Source organism: Psammomys obesus, unplaced genomic scaffold, assembly GCF_907164565.1.
Source record: "Psammomys obesus unplaced genomic scaffold, mPsaObe1.curated_primary_1811, whole genome shotgun sequence".
Classification (NCBI taxonomy): domain Eukaryota; kingdom Metazoa; phylum Chordata; class Mammalia; order Rodentia; family Muridae; genus Psammomys; species Psammomys obesus.
Window position 1 is genome coordinate 8,264,463 of NW_026585742.1, and position 25,055 is coordinate 8,289,517.

Genomic DNA, 25,055 nt, shown 5'->3' on the forward strand with positions numbered 1-25,055 from the left:
AAGCTCCTTTAGTGTGGAGAAGAGATGAAATGATGAGTCGACCCTTGACAGCAGGCACAGAGCACTGTTGACCATGCGGGGCTGAGAAAGGCTGCACTTCCTGTCCACTACCATTGATGAGGGAAGCTGAGTGGCTCAGTGTCACTCCAGATCATCCTGGGGCTCAGTTTCAATGACGTGAAAATGTGTTTAAATAGACAAAAAAATACTGTTAGGATGGAAATCATAAAATGTGTAAAGTGAGGGGCATTTATTTACAGGAAACAGTTACTGCACAAAGCGCTGGTTTTGTGTAGAGACCACATTCTGAGGGTATCCCTCAGTGCCACTGTAGTGCTCCTCTAGGCCAGACCACATCTGTACACACAATTTCATAGGGACTTTAGTGGAACTGCTACAGTGTCCTGACGGATTTCCTCTGGTGCTAGAAGGCTGATGGCGGAAGAGCACAGCTCATAGCACTGCAAAGAATGTGTTCCATGTCTATGGTGGTCTCCTAAAGGAGCAGTATTTTTTTAAAAATTACCCAAACAAGTCATCTGAATTCAAATGTGTGGTGAATGGCTAAAGAAAAATGGAAACAATGATATCGATCAAAATTCAAGTCCAATAAAACCTATTTTATTTAAGGGATCTACATACATTCATAGTTCTGACATATAATTTCTATATGAAAGAAAAGAATGGCTTATACTATAAAAGCAAATAAGTACTTAGAGCTGAAAGAATCATTGAAGGCAGCTTACATGACACTGCTATGAAAATTTAACACTTTGTCAATAGGTTGAACAGTTTCCACATAACGCAAGGATTCCATTTCTAGGCATGAGAAAAGCTTCCAACAAGGGCGCAAATGGACACTGATCAAAGTCAGGAACCATCTGCTTTTGGTCATTTTGTTAGTTCAAAATGACTGAAAGCATTATAAATGCAAAAGTCTACTTGAAATTGATTGTTTTTAAGTTGCAGAAGAGGAAAATATCTGTAGGATCAAAAAAAATGCATTTATGGATTCAAGAAGTATACAGATGCTCCATAAAATAATAGTACAGTATAGCTATTACAAGGTTCTGAAATAAAGTACATAGTGCTTTCAAAAACATTACTCTGAGGAAGGTTTGGGGCAATTTTGGACATCCTTTAAGAGGGAATTATAGATATTAAATTGCTCTTCTTGGGGTAGGCCTTTAATCCCAGCACTGGGGAGGCCAAGGCACAAGAATTGTTATGAGTTCTAAGGTATATGAGGATATACAGTGAGTTCCAAGCTAGACTGAGCTATGGAGAGACAGATGAAGAAAGAAAGAAGGGGGCCATGAAGAAGAGAGAGGAATGAGAGGAAACAGAGGGCAGGGCAGGATGCAGGAGAAAAAAAAAGAGTGGGGAGAGAGAGACGGGGAGAAAGAGATAGAAACAGAGAGAACAGAGAAAGACGTAGTTATAAAAGAGGGGGTAAAAGGAGTAGAAGAGGGGAGGGAAGAAAAGGAAAGAAGAAAGAAGAAAAGAGAGGAGAGAAGAAAAGAAGAAGTAAGGAGAGGAAAGAAGAGGAAGGGAGGGGAGGGAAGGGGAGAAAAGGGAAGGGGAGAAAGAACTGTGCTGTTAGTTGTTAGTCTAAATGTGTCAGTTTCCTGTGGCTGCATATTTGGAAGTCTACTAGGTCACCTTCTCCACTTTCACCTGAGTATTGACCTTGTCAAGATCAGTTTTGAGTCTCAACTTATCCGTCTCTCTTCAGTCATCAACCTGCAAGTAATCACTATGTACATAAGGAGAGGAAACGTAAGCTGCTCCACACAATCCAGCTGGCAGAGTGCTCCATCGTCTAAGCACCAGTGAACTCAGACACTGCACTGATATCCTATGACCAGTGTTCGGAGCTTCCTAAAGAATCAGCTATCTGGATCTGAGATCAAGAGCTCTCAATTTGTACCCATCAGTGTTCCTGAGGGACACAGAAAACCACATACAATGAGGCAGTCCTAGACAGGTCTGGAGTTCCCTTTGCCTAAGTCAAGCTATAAAAAGACAAAGCCTTTCTCCATCCCCCTACACCCAGCCCCCTCTTTCTTTTTCTTTTTCTTTTTTTTTAATTTTTATTAATTGCACTTTATTCACTTCATATCCCCCCGTGAACACCTCCCTCCCCCCAAGTACCATCCTCCCACCCCTTCTCTATGCATGCCCTTCCCCCAGTCCACTGATAAGGGAGGTCCTCCTCTGCTTCCTTCTGATCTTAGTCTATCAGGTCTCATCAGGACTGGCTGCATTGTCTTCCTCTGTGGCCTGGTAAGGCTGCTTCCCCCCAGGGGGGAGGTGATCAAAGAGCAGGACAATCAGTTCATGTCAGAGACAGTCCCTCTTCCTATTACTATGGAACCCACTTAGACACTGAACTGTCATAGGTTACATCTGTGCAGGGGTTCTAGGTTATCTCCATGAATGGTCCTTGGTTGGAATATCAGTCTAAGAAAAGACCCCTGTGCCCAGAATTTTTGGTTCTGTCGTTCTCCTGTGGAGCTCCTGTCCTATCCAGGTCTTACTATTTCCCACTTTTTTAATAAGATTTCCTGCATTCTTCCCAAAGGTTGGCCATAAGTCTCAGCCCCCTCTTTAATTGGCCTGGGACCTAGGGCTAGCGTTGGTTTCCTGTCTTCTGATACACGATGGACTTGGGTAGGAAGGCACTGCTAGAAGGCTGTGAAGATAAAGAGATTAAGAAAGAGGCCAGCTTCGCATCAGCCTTGGAGTTAGGATAGCTGCTGGCACTAGACAAGAGACTGGTGGTGTCCCGAGCTCATGGTGCTACACATAGGAGCAAGGCCTCAGGCACACTGTGACTTCCGCTGAATGTTCACTTTTGCTGTGGCAAGGAACAATGTAAGAACAGAAAAGAAGGAAAGAAAACATGACTTTCATCTTTGTTTCCACATGATAAAGCTGTTTAACAGGTAGTGAAAACCCAGGGCATGCATCAAATGAGTCAACCATATTTTGAAATTTTATCTTTAAATTGTAAAAAACATGACTTTTATATCCTTTTATAGACAATGGCCAAGAGAGAATAATTTTCTTCCTTATAATGACTCCAACAGTCAAAAAGGACCATCACTGAGACTTATCCTGCCTCTGCATAGATAGTTAACCCAGGACTGGCCTCTTTCTTAGGAATTTTGGCACAGCACTCTGTCCACACTCCACAGCATTTAATTAACTGGAGGCCGTTCTCAAGAACACTTAATTATAGGTCAGTATTCTGACTATATAAATCATGGAAAAGGAAGGGAAATGACACAAAAGCCCTAGACTAATATAATTTATAGCTTCATGAACTAACACAGGGAAAGAATGGTTCTGCTCTATAATTAAAGATTAGGTTAGTGCCAAAAATCATAATTTTCTGCTTGGCTTTAAAAGAAAATGTCATGTTAATGACAGTTAACTTTTGATTACCCAGAGATGATTATATATAGTTGTGGATTATCTATGCCCTTGCTTTCTTCCCCTTTCTCTCATGTTGCTTTATTGCTAATTAATCCCTCTATGAGAATTCTGATTAAGGAAAGGGAGAGAAGTAGATTAAATTAGTTGTAGCTGCCTTGGCTAAAGCTCTGCGTGCAGCTAATGTGAAAAATGTCTCTCTGGGTCTCAGTGCTCTCTCCTGACTTTGTAAGTAAGGGATGGAGAGTGGGGTATCCAGAGACAGTGTGGCACTGAGTTTCAAATTACAGGCTTCAGATACTTTGATTTCACAAATATTTCAGATACTCTGATACTTTGACCCAATGTCCTCAATTGAAGAAATAAGAAAACTCTGTTACTCCCTATATTAATAAGTAAAACAAAATGTGTCTCATGAATAATTCTGTGCCCTGTTGCCATCACACATCTGGAAATTATGAGTGTCTATAAAGGCTCTGGGACCATGACATACTTCCAACAAACATAGACCATGAGCAGAGTGATATAATTCACAATATTAAAGCAATGTGTAGACAGCATGTCTAGGATGCATGGGTGAGAGCCCAAGAGGCCCTAGAAAGGCCTCTCTGGATCATCAGCAATGGCCACGCCTTAGACAGCAAAGTTCCAGAACACCTCTAGTTAGTTTTTCAATCTATAGGTTCTCCTAACATAACAAAAACTTCACCTTTTGTGTGCCAATTCATCAGTAGGCAAAATAAAAAAGTAAGACTTAGTAGGGAAAATGAACACTGGGACAGAAATGCAATGCACAGAAGCCAACAGTTTTCCAGTTGCTCCCACCAACCTGAAAGTGTTGAGCCAGTGACCATGTGGACAAGTGAAAGCAAGTCCATCATCCTGAGCTTCCTGTGCAGAACATTCTGTGATGGACTGGAGGAAGGTGTCCACTCTGACTACCCCTTAGAGTGGAGTCCAAATGTTGGGGCTTGTGGAAAGTCAGCAAAATAGCTCACATTTTGCAGTAAGATGAGGGTGTGGATTTTTTTTGGAACATCAGCAAATTTTAAAGTTAAAATCTCTTTGGCTGAAAAGTTCTAGCAGAGATCTGAGTCAAGGAGACAGCCTCAGTGGGATAGTGTAGCAAGCTTTCACTTGCTGCAGCCTTAGCAAAACAAACAAACAAACAAAAAACAGCCATAGTTCTATCTGTTTTTAAGGCTATTTCAGTTTGCTTTAGTTGGCACTTGTGTATTGTTTAAGGAGAATGGAAAGAGACTAGGTGTTATTTTCCACTTTTAATTCCTGGCACTCAAAGATGCACATGCATAAAATGATGGTAAAGCCTTTGTGCCACGCCTCAGTATAACAGAGCCACTCAATGTCTGCTGGAAAGCACAACAGCCTGAGACACCTTCATAAGCGACATCAGCTATATCCCCTCATTGATCTTCATGAAGGAAATGATGATGCGGTAGTGCAGAGCCGCCCTTCAAATTTCTCCCCTTCTGGAAAACGGAGCTTGATGCAGCCCTGTGCAAAAGGGAGGTTATCCAACAGTAAAACATGATCTGTTCTGTTAAATACGTGTTGCCTTAAGGGTGCTTTTTGGAATTGCAAAATATTTGCCGTGTCCTACTATGATTTAGTACTCCAAAATATCATTAACTTTTAAAAGAACCAATTGGCTTTTTGATGCTTGTTGAATCGTGGTTGTCACTGACAGGTTCTAAATTTATTTTTGCCTTGTGAGAGCTCATTCTGTTGACATTTCTCCCAATGAACAAATTTTAAAACAAACAAACAAACAAACAAACAAACAAAACATCTTGGAAATGAAATGGTGTTTTGCCAAAATACTAGAGGAATATGCTCAGGCATTTTCTTCTTCTAATGTAATTATTAATGGCAGGAAAATTTACTCATAGTTTGATTATGTAAGCAAATTTCTAGATAACTATCTGAAGAAAAGTATAGCTAAGCATTAGCAGCATCAAATACGCAATTTTCATCCACAAAACCACAAAGAGGCAACATAACACTTTGGGCTTATTAAAGTCCAGTGTTCAGACCAGAGAAAATCTAACTTAGGAAAAATAAGAAAGCTGGTAACAGTCTCTCTGACTCTCCGGGATGGGGATGGAAAACACACACACAACAACTTAAGTCTTACAAGTCATTCAAACGATAGTTAAAGAGAAGCACTCTTACCAGGAGGGCTGGCCAGCACATCCCCAGGCCGCACAGCTCTCAGAGCAGCTCTTCTACAGCTAGCAAATGGAGATAGCCAGGATGAAGAGGCATGGGCAATGCGCTCCTCCGTTCATGAGGACCCAGGCCGCAGCACAACACTGAGCACTGGAATTGCCATGAACACAAAAACCTCCACAATACCTTTTGGCAAAATCACAATTGGAAAAGCCCCATTATTTATCATCCTGCTCTTCAAAGGGAACTTCACAGCAAAGCTGTGGGAAGCCTGCTTAACAAAGCAAAATGCAATCCTGAAGGCCCCAACGTTGTGAAGAGCACTCTCTGATCTCTTCTGGGTTATGTCATGGGAGTGACTGCAAGAAATGAAAATTCACATGTGTGTTCATGAATTTACACCACCAATTTAAGAATATTCAGTTTGGTGGTGTTTTATCTATTTCATTCTAATTTAACGGAAACAAGAAAGATTATGAAAACAGTGATCATTTAAAAAATACTTATTCCCTGATTTTTCAAAATAAAAAATAATTAAATATACTCTGGTTTAAAATCGTCCAGTTGTCCATTTAATAGTGCTCATGCCTTTAATCCTACAACCTTGGAGGCAAAGAAGGCAGTTTTCATTGTTGAAGTTAGCGTAGTCTTCATAGGCCAGCCAGAGCTATAAAGTGAGATTCTGTCTCACAAACAAAACGACAATCAATAAGGCCTCTCTCTGGCCCTCTAGAGGGCTGGTTCCTCTGAGTGTAGGCTCCTGTCTTCCCTGAAGAGTTCCCCGTGGGCGCAGACACCAGGCTACAGCTTGCACTTGAGTTAAGTGGCTTGAAAAGAGCCACTGCTCAGACTGTCACTGGGGGAAAACGTCCACGCTTGAAAACTGCCTTTTATTTAAGCTGCCTTCCAGAAACTGCAGTTGGGTAACAGTGTTCAGAATTACCTTTGGGGGAAATGTAAATAGGCTTAAATAACAACACAAGAGACACAAAATGTTTTTCTTAATAGATTCATTTTCTGAACATTATTTTCTTAAAAACCTGCAAAGAAATTTTATAGTGAAATGTTGTCATTATCTGTCCATTTCTCCAAATCCAAAGCCAATAATTCTTGTTTAGGAGATTGAAAACATGCAGTTATTTGAAAGTTATGTTTGGTGAAATTTGCATATTTTCCATTGTTATCTTTAAAAAGAAGAATCACACAGAATAACACTCTTCTGTTTCTTTCCAGAAGGTTCTTTTCCTCTACTCCTGACACTTCAAAAGTATAGCTATACATTGAAATATCCTGAATCCAAATTCTATTTTATTAAAATTTCTGACACCAATATTTCTTCTGCCTTCTGCCAGCAATGCATTAGTTTCCTTGTGCAATGACATCTTATTGATAAGCAAATTTACGGGCTTCTTTTCTTCCACAGTCATTAACCACTTTTTCTGAGTTAGAAAATAAGAATGGAGCCAAGATTATCGTCTCTACAAAAATCTGTGAGGCATTGGTGGCAGTGGCTACCTTCTGCCTGACTGAAGAAGAACATTTCACAACAATACAGTAAAACATGGCTAATCACAGACAACCCTTTGAGAAAAGTGTTGGACATGCCCCTATCTGTCCTCATCTTTAAAACCAAAACCAGTAATACCTTAAAATAGCAAATGAAATTAATTCAAACTGCCAGCCTACAATAAATACTTACAAGACTTTGAGGGTATTAAACATCACACCAGAAACATCAGCTATATAACCATCTTGTGTGTGTATAAAGTATATGATTATGTATATACTTAAAACATATTAAAATATGCATTTAATGAGCTCTTTGGAGGTAGTATCCAGTGTCAGTAGCAACAGGTGAGGACACGCAGTTCCATGCTGCCACCCCTTGGCAGCACAGAATGTTCTTTTCCTTCAGGGACATCAACTCAGGTAAAGCTGGATCCTTGGCTTTGCCACAGAAAAGAAATTCAGGGCAACCCATACTGAAGCAGAATTGGCTTTACTGAAAGACACAGTTACCATGGGTTTCTAAGCATCAGAATGAGTAGAGGGGTACACCAGAAGATGAGACACACACAGTGGCATGGGCTTCTACCAAAGTCACGCTCACTGAATTGACAGTAGCTATGCTATATGATTTGGATGGGTATTGAAGCTGTTATTTTAAAAGGATTTTCAATAATGGAGCTGGAGAGACAGCTTAGGTGTTGAAAGCACTTGCTGCTTTTGCAGAGGACCTAGGTTCAGTTCCCAGTACACACACAGAGGCTCACAGGCGTCTTTAATCCCATCTCCATGGGCTTTGGCTTCTTCTTCTGGTTTTTGAGGGTTCTATATGAACACAGTACACTTCCATACATGTAGTCAAAATGCTCACACACATAAGTATACTCAATCTTTAAAGGAAAAAATAACGTCCATGAAATCAGAGTGGTTTCTGAGCTATGCCATGCTGAGAATCTTCAAGATGATAAAGATCCATATGACAAGGACTCGGGATGCTCAGATATTTCACTGAAACAAAAGTTGATAATCTTGGGCTAGAGCAATGGCTCGGTGGCTACTCTACAGAGGACCTGGATTTAATTCACAGTACCTATACTGTAGCTCAGCACTGTCTGAAGCTCCAGTCCTAGGGCCCCCAACATACTCTTCTGGCTTCCACAGTGCATAGACATACAAGCAGGCAAAACCCCCTCTACATTAAACAACAAAATGATAATCTTTGAAGAGTTTTAAGTTAGTAGTCTTATTTGGGAAACTCCTAAAAAATAACCAGGATAAGAGAGAGATGTCACCTGAAAGGTAATATACATTTTAGGCCTCAGTCCTAGTTCATTATTATATATTTAACAAGATATTGTCTCTGTGTTAGTAATTTTTACAGCAAATGTTGATGGTGCTAGAATCCTTGATGCTTGGCTGGCAAGAAGCTCCAGAAAGTGCACTTCCATTTTCTTCCAACGTCTCCATAATTTCCCTATCCTTCCATCTTGCGTCATTGAACGTGAACTTTATATAAATCAAAACAATAAAAAGATAATGATGCCCAAAAGAAAGACAGGGGAATTATTGGGGCATGGGAAGGAAAAAAAGACCCTAAGCTCAGATACTGATTGAAATGTCTTCTCATTACCTCCAGCACTGTTAGTGACATTTGCTCACGGCTTTCCTTCCTTCCCAGCTATGGACCTACAATATTCTAGGACACCATCAGAAACCCCACTACAGTGAAGGCAATGGTCTAGGCAACTTGTGCAAACTTATTGGCTCCCAGTTTTACCTTATTTGATGATGATCCCATTCAATAATACAGCTACTCTATAATTTACTTATCTAAGGAGTAGGAGTAGGAAAACAGTGCTTAACGATTTGGTGGAAAAAGCTGGAAAGCCGCTAACATGGTTTCCATGGCTAATGCTAACTACTTAATTGCTACTCTCAGGAGGAGTCCACACCCACATCTTTCTGAGCACTCATCTTTCCCCTAACTCTTGTAGGTAAAACTTATATTGAGATATTTTTAATAAAAATTCCAACTTTGTATCATACTTCCTAGTTCTGAAACATTTTTCTGAATGGATCTTTACCCACCCTATTCTCTACTCATTCAAAGAGCTGAGCAGGCCAGAAAGCCTCAGATACAGTCACAGCCCTGTTGCTGACCAGCTCATCTGCAGCAAATTTTGTAACAATGTGTTTCATACGGGGCTTCTCTAAGAATTAATAAATTAATACCCGAGAAGTCCTTGGAACAGCACCTTACACACAGTAGGCATCCTATGCATGTTTGGAAGAAGCAAACTGAACTAAAACACACACACACACCACACATACACACACACTAAGGTTGGAAAAGAAAGATTGAAACAGATACAGAATTTACAGCAGCATTCACAGCCCGTTGAGGAGCTTTTCTCTGGTTTCTGTAATGACTGTCAATTAAAATAATTTGGATTTGGGGAATAGCGTGGAGTTTTATAATGCCAGGAACAACCATATATTTCAGTTCTGCTGCACTCTCAGACACTGGTATGGCAGTGGTAACTGTGAAGCCCCGACACAGCCCACCCCCTATCCTTCCTCTCTCATTCAAGACCACAAAGGGGAAAGACTCAGCTACTAAGGAGAGTTCACTGCTCAGTCCAAACCCAGGGAGCCACCTCTGAATTCTGCTGTATGCTTTCCTTTGTTCTGTTTTAACAAACCTGTTTGTTTTCAGTGTGCAAAAATGTTTTTAGTATGATCAATAAAAATATTCCTTCCTAATTTTCCATCCAAATTAAAATATTTCATATTAAATTCCAGAATGCTGTCAGTAGCCCTTGGGAAAAGCATCTCAACTTAGAAATTATTAAGCTATCATACTGTGCAAGAACACATCAATTAACAATCGGAATTGTTGGGGGAAAGACTTAAGAAAACAGGGCTGCAGAGTTGACTCAGCAGTTCAGAGCGCTTGCTGGTCTTCCATAGGAGCTGCTCTCAGGCATCTGCACCTCCAGCTGCAAGGAAGGCAATGTCCTCTGATAACCAGCACAGACACATGTGCATACATTCCATAGAAACACATTCTTTGCAAATGTTTAGGCACCCACCCAAAGCAGTAGCATTTTTCCATGGGGCCGCACTGCTGAGCATTCAGAATCCAGAGGCCACAACAGTGGGGCTTTTGCCAACACAGAAGGACTGGGAGGTGCCTCCTGCTCAGTGCCAGAGACAAAATCTTAGATATGAGGATAGAGAGAGAGGAGTAAAAGTTTAGCTGTTTTTATTTTCTAATCTTGTACCTCCAGAATCTAGTACAGTGTGTATAATTATGAAGAAAGGTCAACAGCTATTTTTGAAGCAGATGAACAATGCCAGAGTGCTCTAACCATTTTTGCCTAGAATTTTATTTTCCACTTGAAGAATAGAACAATATTTCTTTGCTCTTTCATTAATGATAGCTCTAAACCATTATATTAAACATTATAGTCCAGGACATTTTCCCCTAAAACACATTTCCACTTTTTTGCTTACTCTCATTGCAAGGTGAAGCCTTCCTATTATTTATCTAGTGCAACGTGTACGTAGAGCTTCTGCTGCACATTATAACTTCCAAATCATGTATTAAAATATTAAGAACGCTGGTACCCATCCATCCTTCAGGAGATCCCATGAACAACCTGTTGCTCTGTTTCCTCTTGAAAAGACTGAAAATGCTTTCTAAGCGTGACTTACTTCTATTAGACACCGCCCCTCACGCACCAAATGATATTGTGAATTTGGCAGAGTGAAACTAAGGGAACAAATCATGGTTTGGTTTGGTTTTTAATGTCATGTGTTTTCTAAAATTTGTTTTCCAAACAACATTTCAATGAATATGAGCAAGCACAGCCATGACACTCAGAATAATCATTCTTCGGGGGAGGGATGTGATTCTTTCTTTCCTATTTGCAAGGTTTGCTATGTCTTAATATGTAACTGGTTTGATTCCTTAAGCAATCCAACCTGGAGAGGCTACTAGTGAAAAGTAATACTGATTTGGTAAACATTTTATTTGCATTCACTACATATGCTCTGAGAAAGGGACTGTGTGGACTGAAGGAAAATATTCTACCATCAGATGGCATCTAAGTAAGGCTTTCAGAGCTGAGAACATGCTTAGCTATAAAGGCCCATCTGTAAAGGGATGTTGCAGGGCCAGCCAACTGTCCCTAAGGCCCAGACAAGCAGAGGAAGTAAGTGACATTTGCTGAGAGAGAAGATTAGCGCTTAAGTGAGAATGTGCAGAGATTGCATTTAGACAGATGTCACATAATGGGGTGACTGGGACACAGGCCCAGGTTGTGGAGAACTGCTCTTTGTAAAGCTGAGTGCTCCCCTCATAGCTCTGCATCATCAACTTGCACCTGACAGCCTCAGAAAGACAGCTGGTATGTGCAGAAGACCCCCAACCCTGGCCTTCAGGCTTGCTAGAAAGCAGCCCCAAGTCCTTTGCATCTGTGTAGAAGTGTGGGTTGGGGGGTGCTTTCAGGCCGTGCTGATGTCTTCACACAGCCTGTCTTTTACAGGGAACACAAACAGTCAGGACTTTAGAGAGTGATGTTCACACACCACAAATGAGTCAGTATGAATAGGTGCGTTCCCACACCTGAGTCTCTCATGTTTAGGGTTTGACCCTATGAAAGTTTTAACAATCTGATCTCACCAACCTTTTCCTGTCCTAGGCGTTAACATGGGACAAATCATAAGGCAGAGAGATGATTTACAGTTAACTTCCATGCTGGAAATGTTGAAAATGTCACATACTTAAAATAAATAGTATTCAAGTCTCTTAAAAATACTGATCTTAAGGTCTTAATGAAAACAATTCTTCATAAAAATATTTACAAATACAAAAAAAAAGAAGCCATCACTTAGTTGGAAGGAAAGGCCTTCAAGACTGCAGAAGACCCTTGTAAAGTACAAAACATTTGAAGGGTTAGCGGCCACCAGCTGGATGGCAACCACCATCTTCTCATTTAAGTCATTATTATTCTGTGCACAGGTATCATTTTGCTATCCATGGTGCCTGCGCTTTAGATACATAAAACACAAACTACACTTTTGGCACAAAGAATATCTGCTCTTTCAAATTCAGCCCACTGAGACCAAGGATAATTTTGAAGGGGTTACCCGCCTTTTTCTATGCTTGATACTGTGTGTGGAAAATGATGCTCTTCTCTGGTTTCCAATGGACCTGAACCCACTTAGCTCTCAGCATTCCACCAGGAGGGAAGCCCAACTCTACAGCTCACTTTTCTATTCTCAATATACATTACCCTTAATTTACTGTGTTCTTCTCGGAAATATTTGACTCCTAGGTTTTCTTTTATGCCTGGGTCCACCGTAAGGCAGCCACTATGCATAAGAAAAATGGAACAGCACTTTCATGACAAGACAAGGTAATGCTTTATAATTGTGTGCCTTCTATTCAAAAGCATATAATGATGTTTTAGTCTCTGCCATCTGGTTTTGGCACACATGGCAAACACTTCTAGCACTGCGAACTCAATAGAACATACCGCACTATGAGTAGATGGAGTGATGTACTTTAATATATTATACGTATACACACATATATGCATAGATATAGTATGTATGTGTAGACATATATGCCAAGGCACGTATGTAGAGGCTAAAGGACAATCTTCAGGAGTTTTATCCTTCTACCCTGTGGGTTCCAAGGATGAAACGCAGGTCATCAGGATTAGTGGCAAGTTCCTTTACCAGCTGAGCCTTCTATCTAGGCCATAATGCACATTTTAAAAGAAGTATTCTCACAAAATTAACATGCTCATGACAAAAGTTAACTGGTGAGCTATACCCTTCACACAAATCAGGTTCTATAACCGTATTTCTTAGCAGATGTTTAGGTATGGCTAGGTCTGTGCTACACGTGTGCATCATGATGTTTCTAATGTCTGGCCAAACATGGTTAGTTCCTATCAGCAGAACTGTGGTGATCTGGGTGCTTAGCATCTGACAACTAAGCAGAGATAATGCGGCACTTTGAGCTCTAATTCTTCCCTAGATCAGGGCACTTGTGCCTTTGTTTTTAGAAAGCCTTATGAAATGGCTCTATTATATTCAACTATTATTTTGAAAAGTCATCCTTTTAAGCACAATGAAGAATAGAGGTTGGGCCTCAGAAGATAGGAACACAAAACAAGCAAGTCATTCCTATATAATGACAAAAATTGTGATATTGAATGTATTTGGAATTTCAGGGTTTTTTTAGAATTCAATAGTCCAGTTAATGTAGATACTAGATGAAGTATTCGACCTAGAACCTTAGAAAAAAAATGTTCCTTCCTCCCCCCTGAGACACACATAGGAAATGTAAATTGGTAGCTAGCCATGGCTATCCAGCACTGGAGGCAGAAGCAGGAGAACTGTGAGTTACAGGCAAGATTCTGTCTCTAATGAATAGTGAATTGATAAAACCAGAAGCTATTGCTAGAACTTTCCTGGGTCAAGCTACCTTCCTGAGTTTGTAGGCAGGGAAAGATGTCAGCATCTCTATAAATAGTCCTGGGTGCCCACTGCATCCCCAGAAACAACTGGCAATAACTCCTTTCAGAAAGTTTGCTTGAGTTATGGTAAAAAATAAAAATAAAAAGATCAAACTACACAAAACAAAAAGCTAGTCAACAAATAACACAACACAAAACCAAACATCCATATGCCACTCTCTACTTCATTTCTTACACCAGAAACATTTGGCCTGAGAAGTGAATCGTGCCAAGAGAGTCACAATGAACCTTCCTCTTGTTGTTCATCTTAAAGACAAGAGTCTGGCATCCCTGGCCTCAAAGCAGCCTCACAGACAGCCTACAGCAGCTTTGTTTTCTGAGTGCTTAGTATATGCACACTTGTGCTGTGTGGTTCCCTCGGTCCTCACAAGGACACCAACCTCTTCATGCTTGCTGCAAAAGTAGACTTCAACCTCAATCTCTCTCTCTCTCTCTCTCTCTCTCTCTCTCTCTCTCTCTCTCTCATAATTTTTTGATTCAGACCCAGATACTTCAAAGGTACCATTAACTCAGTGTTTTTTGATTAGCAGCTATATCACAGGTCATCAATCCTTGATGCCTGGCCAACATCTCAAAGATATGAGAACATACTAACAAAGGAGCCTTCTCTGCTCAACTCAGATAAATGTGAGTGAGTGTGAGTATGAGGTGTGAATGTGTGTGTGTGTGTGTGTGTGTGTGCAAATGGGCTAGTAGCCTCTCTCAAGTACTTTGTCTCTTGTATGTAAAGCACCACAGAATGTATCCAGTTGTGAAGATCGGTTTGATTTCTGGGAAGTGAAATGGGTGACTTCTAGCTTAACAAATAGACCTTTTTGTACTCCCAAAGTAGGCTTCAACTGTACATGCTCTCCACTGCATCTTTTTCAGCCCCACCACTATCCCAATACTATTCAATATCTTAATGGGGTACCCAAATAGCTCTCCATTATCCCTCATTACATTTGTTTAAATAAGAGTCAACTTTCGTATTTAAATCTTAAGAGTTAAGAAAGACCCTGACTTCTGTGTATATCAAAGACATGTAAGTTGTACAACTCTAATCATCTTTGTAAAGATGCCTTCCTCTCAGATGGCCTTGGGTGTGCTGCTTTCTGAGTCATCAAACTGCATGTTCAACAGCTAGGCAACCTTGGTGGCTCTCAAGGTTTCTTTTGATGATTTCATTCCTCCATGGTTGCCTTGCAATCATGCACATTTATAGTATACTGCAAGATCTATACATTTTAATTATCTAATCAGTGTAAAGAACATACCGTTAACAAAAACATCTATCATTTTTTTGTAATTAGAACATTCAATATCTTTCTCTTAGCTGTTTCAAAATATCCTATGGAATTGTCAACTATATTCAGCCTGCTGTAGAGTAGACATGAGAAGTTATTGTCCCTGACAGTAGTTTGGTCTTGGTTGAGCACCTTAGCTTCTCCTTATTCTTCCCCATTCTCTATCATTATAACCTCTCATAAACACTCTACCCCTATCTCCTATGACACTAACTCTTGTAGATTTGTCATGAAAGTGAGCTCGCCCAATATTTGTCTATTAGTGTGTGTCTATGCCTGGATTAGTTCACTTCATACATTGTCCTCTAAGACCCATCCATCATGTGGCCACAAATGAGGACTCAGTTTTTATTATGCACAATGATGCAATGTGGTTATTAAATTTTCCAAGAGCCCATGCTGTTACAATATCTAAAAATCAACAACTACAAAACCTGCCTTCATTACTTACTCCCGCTCCCCTCTACACTTAGTACTTATAAAAGAGAGCAAAACAGACACAGTCTATAAATAAGAATCCAAATTCCCTTGTACTAAGAGTGTTTGGGCTTCATCTGCTTTTAAGGTCTGTTTGCTCAGTTCCATTTATTTTCTCAAGCCTTCCCAATAATTTCACGTGATCTCTTCGGCTGTCTGCAGGATTAAACAGTCCTCACAAAGGCAATCCATATGCTTTGCTTTGCCCTAAGTACATGGCCTTTCAGGCTAGTGCTAAATCCATTGAGTTTATTCTTGATACCTTTGCCTCGTATCTCAAAAAAGCAAATTGTCAGAGCTGAAACTTTGCCTCTACATGTTGCAGATTGAAAATAGAAAAGAAAAAAAAGGAAAAGAAAAAGAAGTGTCTATATAAGGTTTTAAAATAACGATTCTATAATTATTGGTAGATCTCAATGGATTTAGCACATCACTAATTATACTGCATTACTGTCAAATGAATTCTTTTAGCATGATTAATGTTATTATGCCAAATCCCAAATTAATTCACAATGAGTATCTTAAAGTCTCAGCAACGCTTTAAAGGGGAGGGGAAAAAAGATGACAAATTAAGCTAGGCCATTATAGTGAGATACAGGAAGGTTTGCTCTCTAAGCACTTCAGATATATGGCAGGAATTAACCTATATATTTATGAAGCACCCTTCTGATCTCCGTTCGGTTTTTCAGTAGATTTCCCAGCTGGGAAAATAATGTGCTAAATGAATAGCTCACACACCCAGTCTCTTGACCTTTTACCCTTGTCTGCACATCTCCATTGTTTGTGTGTCTTTTGTTATACCCTGCAGCAAGTCATCATGGAAGCAAAGCGGGATGTAAATAAGGAATCCAAGAACAAAGAAAAAATACCATCTCTTTGTCAGTTAATTTTTTAGCTGTATAATTACTGAATTACTTTCTCATACATTTATTTTTTTTCTCATACATGTAATCTTCTCCAGATTACCTAGGGTTTGATCAGCCTTGGCCAGGTTGACATTGAAAATCTTTAGCCCTGCTCCCTGCCCTCCAGAGGTAGAATCAGTGGGAGGAAAGCATTTAGTCACAGCTTGCACAGAAGTCCATGGCAAACGAAGCTGTTGGATTCCAGAGTCTTTGTTCCTAGCCTTTGACCCTAGAAGTATTTTCACAAGATATTTGCCTGCATTGGAAGAGGGCAATAGCACCAACATTTACACATGAGTAAGCGACACATGGTTTAAACAGGGTTCTCTTAGCTCATAGGACTGGACGGCTACATTTTGGAGACCTGACTACCTTTCTTGACCCTAATGACAAATGGCAGCAGATATGACTGTCTACTGAAATTTCGGAGGAAAGAAGTCTGGGGGAATAGGTAATGTACACTCAATCTGAAATTCCAAGCCAACGAGTTCATGAATCCATTAATCCACAAGCAGACAGTTGACAGGGGTGAGATGAGAGCCTAAGACCCCCAGGAGAGACGGCAACACTGGATGCAGTGTCTTAGACCACTCCATAGTCCTGACAACACGGTATTTGAATGTCTTGCCTTTTAAAACTGTTGCATTGGTCACTTGGTACAGAGATCTCACACTAATCGCTAATCTGTTTTTATTTCTTGGCACAAGTCTAGACATTTTTCAGTAAATCTCAGCACGAGGGATGACAAGGAGGGAGAGCATAGTGCTCACAAGGCATGAGAAGCCACTCCTTAATCTGTGCACTTAGAGCACAGCAAGTCAGCACTGGGAGGGCGAACCAGGCAGGATGTTGTTTATGGCGAGGGGTCTGGCAAAGTTTAGGCCATAAGTTGCTTAAACTACTGAGAAATTTTTAAATTTCAAAATTATTTTCCTTGTCCCCAGTAGAAGATTGCACACCTAGACTTGCCACGCTGTTTGAAAACACACAGAATAGGTGAGGAGGCATTGTGTTGAGCCTTGACTTGCAGGCATGGCTGTCACAGGGTGAAGGGTCCTGAAGGTGAGTGGTAGTGCCAGTAAGAGTTTAAGAGACCTAATTAGGAGAAAGGGGGACTTTGATTTGTCGCTCAGATCATATGAGCCAAACAGAATGAAACTGAGACACTCAGAAGACAATTAACAAAACTAAGGAGATCTGTCAGAGTGGCAGAAACAGCTGACTCTGAAAGGAGTTTGTGACTTCTGGGTACAAGTGTAGGATGGAACACAACCAGAAGTCTAGCTCAGCGTAACATGTTCCCTCCCAGAGAGGTGGCTAGTGAGCACTGTGGCGTTGAATTCTATCTGGAGAAGAAAGAAGTAGGTATTCTAATCTACTATTGTAACCTGGTTAAACCATTAGAAGCTAACGGTAGAGACAGAATGTCTAAACAATGGAAACAAAGGTGAGTATGGCAAAGACTGCCATTTTGGATGCAGAATTTGTGTTTATTGGTTCAAAGAGTTCCAATTTTAAGTTCTGCAACTATCCAGTTGTGAGGTGGTAGTAATTGATATCTTCCCACTGAGAATATTTGCTTTACCAATTAGTAGGATCATTACTGATTAAGAAAGCACTAGCCCTAATAGGCAATGTAGGCTGGCTGCTGGTCAGGACTCCCAGACACTCCTCATGTCCGTAAATTGAACTGGGCTCCTAACTACCGCACTGAAAGAAACTAACAGGCCTCAGCAGGAGAACACTTGGTAACAGCCAGTTCTCAGTGTTAGTCTCACTAAAAGGTAGAGTAACTGCTTTTCATTGCCTGATGCAGTTTAAGTCAGCCTGCAGATTACAGAGTCAGTACACCACAATCTCTGTGAATGCAAAGTTGAGCCTTGCCCAATCCATTCCTGATAGCTAGCCCCGATTTCACAACAGCTTGCTGTTTCTCTACATTCACATCAACTCAGAATGACACCCTGAGAAGCAGGAAAAGTCAAATCAGTCTTTCACAACTCACTGCAAGGGAGCACATGAAATAAAACCCGTGCATGCTATTTCATAGGTGAAAAACCCAGACCCCTATCTAGCTACTGTGGCCTTTCACTCTTATAAGTCACAACTGTATCAAAACTGTTACCAGAGTCCAACAGCACTGTGGGAAGCTATGAATGAGAGTCTTCTTTTGCAAAGGTTTGAGGAAAACAAATGGAAGGACCATGGCAAAGGGAGAAATAGAACAAAAGTGGAAGTTAAGATTTAAAATAGTATTAGGTTGTATGTCCTTTAAGGAATGAAATCTGTGATTTCCAGGAGAGCCAGGGCTATGCAGAGAAACCCTTTCTTGGAAAACAACAAACAAATATAAGTAAATAAATAGGAAGAAAGAAAGAAAGAAAGAAAGAAAGAAAGAAAGAAAGAAAGAAAGAAAGAAAGAAAGAAAGAAGTCTGCAGAGTTGTATAGCAAGTGTCAGAAAACAGGCATGCATTCAAAGCCATGAACTTTGAGCTAAAAACCAAGAGTAAATTCTGGCCAGGTATTCTCTTCCAACACTACCGTGTTTGCTAAGTTTATTAAGTTTTTGGTTTTTGAAAATTGTGCTGAGTGCTGTTTCTTTCCTGCAGGCTTCTTGGCATTAGTAAATGGTAACATGCTATCACTGATCGTTCATGGAATAAAATCATGTCACAGAGAGACTAAGTGACTTTAAGGAGTCTCAGAGTGAGAATGAAGGAGATGAGAGACTAAATTCCATCGTCTAGTGAGGAAATGATTCTGAATGGCTTTTGAGTGAGCCCCAGTTTGTCTTCTATTCCATAGTACATGACATCTTAAACACCTTTGGGATCTAAAGCCTGTGACACCAGCTCTCAGTGCACAAGTCAATGATTGTCACCAAACTTACAGAATCGCACAAGCATCAGAGCAATCTCTTTCTAGGACATTTCAGTCTCCCAGGGCAGCCCCTTCTTGCTCAATTGCAGGTTCATGTTTCCCCACCGGTAACTACTTACCTCTTTGCTTTCTGTATAAATTAACCCTGTCAGGATAAAGCACAGAGATAACAAGTTCCAGGACAGAGGTCTGGCCTCTCTACTTGCACAGGTTCAGATAATATTTCATTTCGCAGGCTGGCAGTCCCTTTCCACCATTCTGCTGCTGGTAGAATCTAGATTTCACCTATATTCTTTGCTACTGCCACTGTTCTGAATATTCAATTCTTTTGGCAGACTACATCCTTATTTCTTTTTCGTAGCATGATGTATCCCATGATTGTTTTATACTTAACGTTTCCAAAAGTGAGGAATCATTTTACATCCCTGTACTATGCCTGAGGATCCACATGCTTACCAATCCTTGATTTTTGTTTGTTTTTCTTTCAAGACAGTCTTACTAGCAATGCAGATTAGGCTGACCTCAAACTCGAAATCCTCCTACCTTCCTTGTCAAAGTGTTGGGATTGCATATAGGAACACTCATGCCCTGCGTGCTTCCTTGCTGATAGTCATTTTGGTACCTGAAAGGCATCTGCTACGTATCTCTGGAGTCCAATCCATAAAGCATATATTTATGGGGTTCAGTGCAGTAACCTTTCATATCTTTGCCTCTTATTGTTGAGTTTTAAGTTGTTTGTCTGTGTCAAGTCTAGGATTGGGAAATATTTTCTCTTGTCCAGGATTGTCCTTTTTCTTTAATAATTTATTTCACAGGACAAAATTTTAAGTTCTACTGTCTTGACTTACCCACATTTTCTTTCTTGAATCATGGCTTTTGATGTCACAGCTAAAGCCTCAGTTTAAATCAAGGCCATGAGTAATTTTTCTCCCTGCTTACCCCCTAAGTTTTATAATTTCAACTTTTTGGCCTGTGATCCATTTTGAATTTTTATTTCTTTCATAGTATAAGAACCTAATTTATTTTTCTCTAAGACAGCCAAATATACAAATTGTTCCATGTCCTCCAACCACTTTATTCTGAAAATATGCAAAGTTGGGGAATTGTACAGTGAAGCTCCATATTACGCTTCATAACCCTTGCTGTATTCACTTGGCCACCTGATGCACATCTATCTAGCTATCAGTCAGTTCATCTTATTTCTTGACACATTTCAAGATATATTGGCAGGCTTAGTATCAGAGCTCACAATAGTGTTTAATATCTTCAATTTTTCTTTGGGCTGCAATTTACATTAACTTCTCATATCTTAGCTCTCCCACTTGGTAACTTTGGAACAGTTTCACTCCGTTACCATAAGTCCTAGTAGTGTATAAAACATACTCATCACCAAAAACTCTTATGACTCCCCTATGCCCAGTCAAGACCCTCTAGCTGAAACCACCTCTGCCATGGTTCTTCCTATGAATTTACTCTGCCCCTTAACTTCATAAACATGCTATGTTTAATGCTATGCTTCTTTGACAAAGTGACATGTTTCTGAGCCAGTTTTCTTGATGGAAGGTCTCCTTGTGCACATGTTCTGTAACTTCAGCATAGATTCAGCTCACTTGGGTTTACCATGAGAGGATTTTCAGATATTCTTGGAACATCCTTTTTAGTAGAAAACACAGAAAACAGAGAATGGATCTTAGAAAGAATATCTACTCAACTTCCTGAATTGGTACATATTTTCTTTTCTTTCAATACCACTATCAAGAGAATAGACGTCAGCTATTCTGCCTGATGAGTTTGCCTCCTGGGCCACACCATGCTCCGCGAGTACTTTTTTTTCCCACCAGACCATCAGAGAGCACAGCATGGATGCCACAGAGCATAGGAGCTCTGCACTGTGTGGGGGAAGAGAACAACGGCCAGCCCAGGCCTCCACTGTAAAAGCAAAGAAGACCAAGACTTCTTCCCAGGTACTCCAAAAGAATGCTAAGAACCCACAGGAAAAGTCCTGGAAAAGAACATCACCAGCCAGATACCACCCACCAGAGATTATGTGGGCTGGGGACTTGAACAAACCAGTGTGACTCTTGCCCCAGTGACTAAAATGGAACATACTGCCACAGCCCCCGGCTCACAGACAATTTCTCTTCTTTTTTTTAAGCTCAGACAGAAGCACTGACATCTCTGTTTGTGTTATAATTACACTGAAGTCAGCCAAGCACAGGCCTGGTTTTTATTAACTCTCCCTGTCCACCAGAGTCACCAGACCTCCCCAAAGCACCTGCACGCTTTCCACTCCTGAAATGCTCTATCTTGCCAGCCCAGCCTCTGAGCCTCCTCTGAGCCTGCTTACTTACTTACTTACTCCTCCTCTGAGCCTGCCTCTAGTCACTGTCTCTTCTGCCATGTGCCACAGCTTCCTTTCCCAGCTTCATTCCCTGGTTCCAGACATCCCACTCTTTCTCCCGAGATAACATCTCTACAGAATGACCGCTCCATTTAATGCTCCACCTCCTCACCTGTTTGTACAGACCGGGATCGATACAGAAGCATTTCCAAGGAGCTGTTTGGTGGGCTCACTATGGTTAAAAATGTCACCTCATCTCATGTATCACTTGGCACAGATCCAGAGTTGCACACAGCGTCGGGGCTGCTCTACGCGAGCACATACATCTCAGCCAAAGATGTAATTTTCCTTTCTGAGGAACTTAAAAAGCTTCATCAATAAACAAAATATAGACATTTATCTCTAACTGGAAATTGCTCTAGCGAGTTGGAAAAGATTTCTTGGCAATGTGGGAGCATGGCTTTCAGGCTGCCCTAATATGAAAACCACCAGCCACCTGAGCACTGAGATACACTGGACATACAAAGCACACACATCTCACGATAAAGAACAAGAGTGTACAATATGTCAGTTAATTGTTAATGTCAATGGCTTGTTGCAATATTTGGATATTCTGAGAGTTCATTGCAATGATTGAAATTGGCCTGACCTCTGACAATGTGAGGGCCAGAATTGTTAGAGTGATGTATTTGACTTATATTCCTGGAATACGAATGCCTATGGGATTTTCAAAGGAAGGAAGCTTTTCAGAAGCTGTCCTTATTTACAACTTTAGCATCTTCTATCTAAAATCAAAAGTGCTAATGGTAGAAATGCTCCAACTTTTCACACACACCATCAAACAGCCACTTCTGCCTTCCCAGTCAGTTCTCTCCAGCCTGCTGATGGTGTCTCCAGAGTGCCCCACACAGCAGCTGGCCCACCATGCAAGGGCAAGGTCCACTGGAGGAGGAAAGATGTCTATTAGATATCTTTCTCATTGCTCTGACCAAATGCCTGACAAGAAGTAATTTAAAAAAAAGTTTATTTGGCCGCGTGACTTAGAAGACACTGTGTGGTCTAACATGGCAGGAAGACACTGTGGTAGAACCAGGTCCTGCTATGGCAGTGTCCCCAGCAGGAATGGCCCCAGCATTTCAGAAGGCAGAGAAAGGAGAATACCAGCTCTTCATTGACATCCTCCCTTTTTCTTTCCTTTATTCAGGCTGCAACCCAAGCCCATGGGACAGTGCTAGCCATATTCAAAGTGGCTCTCCTCACTTTGTTAGCAGACAGTGGGCATATTCAAATGTGTGCTTCACTAATATCCTCAGCATTCCTTAGCTCAAACCAGCCAACAACCAAAATCACACATCAAGACAGCAATGTGAACTATCTCAGAGACAGATCAGAATGAGACATACCTGCAGCGTGATTGTGTTTAAAAGAGGCAAGTGTCAAATCTGAGAGAGCAGAGATCATACATTCTGACCATTGTTTTCTGTGCGGCACTGACAGGAGATGCTAGATCCTGCGAATCCAGGAGTTGGCTGGTCTTTTCCCATGAGCAGGGTAGGGCACTCCTGGCACGGTCTCAGGGAATTCCTGACTCCAATAATCCTTTAGTATCTCTCAAATTAAGATTCTTTAAGACTACAGTGAGGGGAAAAAGCTCAGAAATAATTACTGAGATGCCTCAGAAAAGCCCTAGAAAATAATGCTCAAGACATCTGTGTCTGTGCCCTTCACGCTAGAAGGATGCATAGAAACATTCTGCCTCTGGTTTCATCCCAGAGTCTTTTACTTCTCACACTAAGTAACTAGCGTCACCAGCTACATGGCTCCATGTGTGCTCAGAGCTGTCAGCAAACCCTGTCTCCCGCGTCCACTGCCAGCCACCTTCTATCCTTGGGCACTTGAGTATTGTCAGTACATAGCAGCAAGGACAGACGGACTGCCTTTGAAGAGCAGAATTTAATCTCTGAAACAATTCTTCAGTTTCTTTTCTTCATGTGGTAACTGGGCAACAAACATAGGACCTTGTTTATGCAAGTCAATACTCTGTCACACCGCTATCTCCATAGCCCAGTTTGTATAAGGTCTTACAAAATTACCTAGGCTGACTTGAACTCCCTCATGTAGCCCAGGCTGGCCTTGAACTTGTGGTAATCATGCCTTTGACTAATAAGTGGCTGTGATTACAAGCCTGTCCCACCAGGCTGAGACATTTAGTTTCTAAGACAATGATTAAACCCCAAACTTTAGTGGGTGGCATAGTATTGCTTTGTAATGGGTAACCCTTACTACTTCTGTTGCCTTTAGATTTATTTATAACTTCATCATGAAAATTCTTTTATCTTCCTTCAAAGTTGAACTGTAAATTTGGAATGTAATGGCAAATACTTATGACCAGCTTAATTTTAAATTCACTGCTGTATAGGCCCAGAAAAGTACATTTTACTTTAAGGCAGGTAATTGTATGTTGGCAAGGCTTGGGAGCATATCTGTAATCCTAGCACTCCAGTGACTGAGGCAGATTTATGAGACTATCCTGGGTCACATAGCAAGATCCTGTCTATTAACTAAACAGAAGCAAGTTGGCCAGACAAAAGCTGTATGACTGTCTTCTGATGGAAAAGAAGTAACAGACACCACTCTTCACTAACTGTGATATACACAATGCAGCCAATTTTTCCAAATAGTACTTTTAAAAATAGAGTACGTGATTTTAACACTGTTATTCTAGAAAGAACCAATGCATAACTTTTCATGAAAGTGCATTTTCATAAACCCTTGTGCTTAAAGTTTAAGTTCATTTTTTTCTATTTTCTAGAGTCACTAACATAGGTGACTATAAAAAAGAGGGAAGTAGAGCACCCCATTCATTTGTTGCATCCCGATAGTTTCTTAAACAAATAAAACTCTGTAGTGACTAATTCTGTATGGCAAAGAATCATCACTTTCTTTGGGTACTGTATTCATGGGAATATAGATTACATTATTATTATTATTATTATTATTATTATTATTATTATTATTATTAAAAGAACCTCATGGGATAGCTTCCCATGCCATACAAATTTCTTCCAGGAGTTGAGAAATTTCATGGATATCTGTCTCTTTCAAATGAAATGAAAAGATAGAGAAAACCAGCGATTTGGAGGAAGCAAGAAGGGTGGAGAGGATGGAGAGGAACAGTCCAACCATCACTGATTCTTATTTACAGGGTCACCGCCTAACACTCCTGCAACTCCTATCATAGAAGAATCCATGTGTAACTTAGCTTAATTGCAAAGTTTCTCTCTTGCCCTGAGAAGTGGATCCTCCTACTTAAAACACTCTCAGTCACGGGAGCTCATTGCCCTGTTCCCTTGCTCTGTGTTTATCCTTTTCTGTGATTATTAAACGTTGTCTATGCTAAGCTGAGTGGTGTCTCTGTAAATCAGATCTGTTGATGTCGGTTCTTCCCACAGGGCCACCCATAGCGAGTCTAATCCA